Here is a 6,000-nt window from a genome sequence, read left to right as displayed (position 1 = left end):
TGCTATATGCATTTAATAATGACCTGTTAAGTGTTTTTTATTCAAAAATTAGGTTTAATGCAAAGAGTTATAATTTTCTGATTGCATTCATTTTACTGAAAGTTTTCTTCTTTATACTTTTGTCTACAGACATACAAATTTAAATTAGTAGTTTCTTGATTGCACAAGGGGCTGTTTAATTTCTATAGCCTGAATTAGAAAAGGTTATTGACATTTAAATAACCCCACAGGATACCATTATGGCTCTTCTGAGCCAAATCCTTGCAATAAGTCTTACTTATTTCAAATTTAGAGGCATTCATCCTAAGACAACATGCAGCCTTGGATGAAAAACAGTGTGTGGTTTTAAGGTACTATAATTAATGGCAGAATGTGATTTTCCCCCCCACTTCTTCTCCCTCCCCCATTATTTAATTATGTCATTTCCTTTAGTATGTGAACAGATTTGATCAACTCTGTTTTAGGAATGAATATATTTTATATCTACTTAGATGTGTATTAGGGATAAGTAACATGCACCTAGGTAGGCAAGTAAAGGGTTAAAATCCTGGTGAGGAACATGAGGGAAGAACAGGTTATCCTTCCACAAGAAGCTGCTTAGCTCAGCTGCCAGTTATGCGGACAGGGCCCTATAGCTAGTGGTCCTGAGGGAGCAGGGATAAAAGAGAAGGGTTGGTAAACTGGGTTGTTGGGGTTTGTTTTTGTTTCCAGTGAGGAGATGCAGAACCTCCCTCTACCCTGGCTGGGAATGGGCCAAAACCTGCAGTCAATCAGAAAGGGAGGGGGTGGGTGGGTGTAAGGGTATGTTTTAAGCAAAACCCCCTGGTGACTGACTTTATTTGCTCTTCCTTGAGGACAGGGACTAGCCTACTTAATACCCAGAGGGAATGGGAATGTGTAGATCCCCCTGTTTGGGTAACACTTTAGGGGGCCTGTTGTGCTGAAGCAGCATAGACAGACTGATCTGTATAGTGCCATGATAGCAGAGGATGCTTTTGTTTCAACCCTTTCCAGAGGACCGAAGTGTGAAATAAAATCCTGCCACCTAAGACTATTTAGTATTCTGCTGCTTTCTGAGACACTAAACTGGCCCAGTGTTGCCAACTCCTGGACAACCTTTTCTTCTTCCGTTGTTCTTACGCATGGAGTTATGGAGATGAGAATAATTATCTTATTTTCATAGCTTTTGACCAGTGCTGTGGTGTTGTACAGATGCATAAAAACCCAATATAACATTAGATATCACTTCTTAGAATATTAAAAAAAAAAAAAAAGAAATGAAAGGGCCCATTTTAAAAGAGTGGGGAAAGGAACTGATTCTTGTGATTGTCTTTGCTCTTGTTCAGCTAGTGGTGCATTCCTTTCAGACTTGATAGTATACCAGGGGTTGGCAACCTTTCAGAAGTGGTGTGCTGAGTCTTCATTTATTCACTCTAATTTAAGGTTTTGCGTGCCAGTCATACATTTTAACGTTTTTAGAAGGTCTCTTTCTGTAAGTCTATAATATATAACTAAATTATTGTTGTATGCAAAGTAAATAAGATTTTTAAAATGTTTAAGAAGCTTCATTTAAAATTAAATTAAAATGCAGAGCTCCCCGGACCGGTGGGCAGGACCCGGGCAGTGTGAGTGCCACTGAAAATCAGCTTGTGTGCTGCCTTCGGCACACGTGCCATAGGTTGCCTACCCCTGTAGTATACGGTTAGCATGTAAAGCCTTTTAAATAAAAGGTAAAAACCTCTTTATAATTGTGAGAAGCTGATAATGTTAAACTACCAATATACATGGAGTAAGGAATATTTGCTATGCTCTAGGGCTGTGTTTCTCAAAGATAGCCACCGTGGTTCACATGTGGCCATCAGCAGATTTTTTGTGGGGCCACGACAGCCTCCAAAGCATGGATGGAGTTTTGGGGGGACAAAGCAGCAGCCCCTCCCTGCAGCACCAGCAGTTGCTCCTGAATAGCTGTTACCAAGGGCAGCAAGATGCTCTGCCTTGGCGTTTGTTTGTGCTGGCGCCGCCAGCAGGGATCGGCGCCCTGCACCAAGCAACCTCCCTGGGGTGTCTGAGCAGTGCCTCTTGCCTCTGGAGATGTGGGCTGGTGTGCATGGCACCAGAGGCGTCTCTTGTCAGTGGAGGCAGCTATTGGTGTATAAGGTTCATCCGTGTGAGTAAACGTGTAATCTAGCCCTGACAAATTAATATAACAAAACAGGAATTAATGGCATGAAACACAAGGTAACAATATTGACAGAACAAGGAGTAATGGTTTCAAGTTGCAGTGGGGGAGGTTTAGGTTGGGTATTAGGAAAAACTTTTTGACTAGGAGGGTGGTGAAGCACTGGAATGGGAGGTGGTGGAACCTCCTTCCTTAGAGATTTTTAAGGTCAGGCTTGACAAAGCCCTGGCTGGGATGATTTAGTTGGGAATTGGTCCTGCTTTTGAGCAGGGGGTTGGACTAGATGACCTCCTGAGGTCCCTTCCAACACTGATATTCTGTGAACCCTGAAGCAGCAATTACAACACAAAAGGCATTTCGTGTAATTATGGTATCTATCAAAATCTTCCTGAAGAGTATATGTAAATTATACACAACTTTCCCTGGGCTAGATCCTGCATCCCTTATTTAGGCAAAACTCCCTCAGAGAAAAGAAGAATGACTTGATTGCTGTCTACGAGCTATAAGTCAGTAGATGGAATTTACCCCATCTTTAAGAAGAGTCTTTAGCTTAACTTGTGGATTCAGCTGATATTATCTATTTTTGTAAGTTATATTAGCCACCTAGAGAGGTTTAATTCAATATTGTTAATATTTCCTACAAGAAACTATATTAAAAGAAAATTAAAGGTCATCAAAACACTCAAAGCAGGAAATAGTGACGTTACTACTGGATGTGAACCTTTAATTTTTCCCTCTTGTGTATCCATTATCACTCAGTGTTTTATTACTGGTCACATACTATTTCTCTAGTACAATACAATTTTGTACAGTATTTCTCTAACGCCTAATGTACACAGTTGTGGCATCTTGTTGTAATGGGTGATACCACGCATAAGAGAGAAAGTCACATGCTATTTCTCAAATTTCCATAATATGATTTTTTCCCAACAACTTAAAAAACATACAACTCATTGTCAATTTTTCTGTGTGATAATTAGTATTGCTGTTAGCATTCCTCTTATCTTTATCTTGTTATACTTTTTATATAATTGAAAACACTGCTTCTCATTCAAATCTCTCAATGTTTTCTCTGTAGCGTTACAATAACTTACTAACTTTTAAACCAAACTGAATTTTTAAAATCAAAATAACTAACCTCTACTAAAAATTGTACGTTGTATTTTCTTTTTAACTAAGTCTTATGTAAAGCAATATTAACTATATATTATGTACTCTACAAAACTGATAATATCATAGCATACTTCAAAGCACTATGTGTTTACAGGAAATGTAATTATTGTATAGTAATTCTACCAGTCAGTAAAGAAAAAAAGTTAGGCTTGTGTCTTGCTATGCTTCCTTATGAGGTATAAAGAATGCCTGGAATTTTTGGGAGGGTCTTTTAATCATCCATTATTAAAATCCATTTATTCTAGAAGATTCTGTGATGACTAGAGAACTAATGAAATTATGACATCATAAAAACTAAGAACAGTGAAAGCTGAGCAATTGAGAGAGAGTTTGTTTTAGTCAGACTGTTTAAAGTTCTATGTGGATAAAGAACTGGCTTGGAGACAATCTGAATGATGCTAGTGAGTACAATTATTTCTGGATGGCTAGATCTAACAAGGAATACCACAAGGATTGCTGGTGGTTTCACTTTTGTTTACTTCTTCAAATCAGTAACCTGAGACAAGATATAGATTTTATTGCTTTACAATATATGTTAAAAACTGGATTGCAGCCAAATAAATGGGCAGAAAGAGAAATTAGATGGAGGACATTGATTTGTCAATTTTACTTTACATTCTAGGACTACTTTGGGAGAGGAATATACTCTTATGAAGCATTCCCCTGCCCCATAGATGAATCATCTTCTGCCTGGTTTTCAGCATTTCATTCTGCATACCACTAGGATAAGCTCCAAGGACTACAAATCATGGTTTGAGAGTTGCTTTTGTAGCACCTAACTAAACAGAGAGTTCATGGGGCAAAAAATTATAAAGCAGTAAGATTAGTGCCAAGAGCATAGTATGGGAAAACATGCTCTCAGAAATAATACATCACTGAAACACCCATCAATGGAAAGATATAGAAGCTGTAAACTTCAGCACAGTGTGCAGGAGCAGTATATGAATGATTAATTTATAGTGTAAAGTGAAGTTATTTTTAGTACTATAAAAAGGACTGGAACTTGAATAATGAGCTCACTTTTGATTATCTTATTATGAGAGAGAGAGAGAGTGTACAATGAAAGGCAAATGGAGAGATTCATGGAGCTGAGATCACTAAAGATTGGATATGAAGGGAAAGGCCAAGGAAGGGGAGTCCAATAGCTCCCTCCATCCCCCAAGCTTGATGGAGGGAGAGAAGACGGACCTACTAAACTAGACACTGAAAGATCCATGAGGCAGGGTGAGAACCAGGACAGAACAAAGTTGTGAAAGCCAAGAACACAGTTGCAAGGAGTGTGTAATGGACAATGAAAAGCAGCAAAGAGGATGAGGATGGAATATGGGCTCTGAGATTTGGGCAGGAAAAGGTTGATCTAAATCTTAGTGAGAGCAATTTCTGGGAGAGGTGAGTGGGGAAAGCTGAGAGCTGCCTACAGCAGCTGGGATTCCCAGGTGGTCTCCAAGTACTAGCCTGGCCCAGGATAGTTTGGCTTCTGAGATCAAATGGGATTCATTGCATTCAATCAGGTAGGGCTGTGTGAAAGCTGCACTGGAAGGGGTCCAGGGTTGAGTTGGAAAGATACAATTTGAGGCAATGGCTGTCCAGGGCCTGTTCCTCTGAACAGGAGGTGAAGGGAAGAATGGAGAGGAAGCAAGAGGTGAAGGGAAGAATGGAGAGGAAGCAAGTGGGTTCAAGAGTGGGTTTTCAGAGGATGGAGGAGGCCAGGACATGGCTATATTTTGAAGGGAACCGGCCAAAGGGGAATGAAAGACTGAGGAGTTATTTAGTAGGGGCCAGTGAGGTGAGTAGCCAAGAGGAGAAGGTGTTTAGGGATTACAACTAGAAAGCAAGAGAAAACATAGTGTCTCAGCCATAGGCAGGACCGGCTCCAGGGTTTTGGCCGCCCCAAGCAGCCAAACAAAAAAAAGCCACGATTGTGATCTGTGGTGGCAATTCGGCTGGAGGTCCTTTGCTCCGAGCAGGAGTGAGGGACTGTCCGCCGAATTGCCGCCGAACAGCTGGACATGCCACCCCTCTCCGAAGTGGCCGCCCCAAGCACCTGCTTGGTGAGCTGGTGCCTGGAGCCGGCCCTGGCCATAGGGAGAGGAAGTGAGGGGGCTGGAAAGGCTCTTTACATGTCAATGTATCCTTCTTTGTAAACAGAGGGCCAGTCCATGGTTTTCTAAGAGTGGTTATCAAATTCACATGTATGGGACAGTGAACCAGATCCTCTAGCCTATAGGGAGCAGTCAGCTAGGAATATTATTTTTATACCCAATTGTTACCTCTTCTCCTTTAAGTGTAAAAGTCCATGGAACTTGGAATATCAATCTATATTGTTATATAACTGGAGAAGCCCCTGCAGCATTACATCCACACCTACTCAGAGCAGGACTATTTCTAATGCTAAAGGGCAAGGTGTTACAGCCAGGAATTCAACTCCACAGATCAGGGCTCTGAGGGTATGTCTACATTGCCATGAAAAACCCTTAGCCGGCCTGTGTCAGCTGACTCAGGCTTGTGGGCCTTGGGTTGTGGGCTTGTTTAATTCTGGTGGTGGCCTTTGGGCTCAGGCTACAGCCCATGCTCTGGGACCCTCCCATCTCAGAGCCTGGGATCCAGCCCGAGCCTGAAGGTCTACACTGCAATTCAACATCCCCACA

The sequence above is a fragment of the Malaclemys terrapin genome, chromosome 7 (genome assembly GCF_027887155.1).
Source record: "Malaclemys terrapin pileata isolate rMalTer1 chromosome 7, rMalTer1.hap1, whole genome shotgun sequence".
In the NCBI taxonomy this organism is placed as follows: Eukaryota; Metazoa; Chordata; order Testudines; family Emydidae; genus Malaclemys; species Malaclemys terrapin.
Note: the sequence above shows the minus strand (reverse complement) of the source record.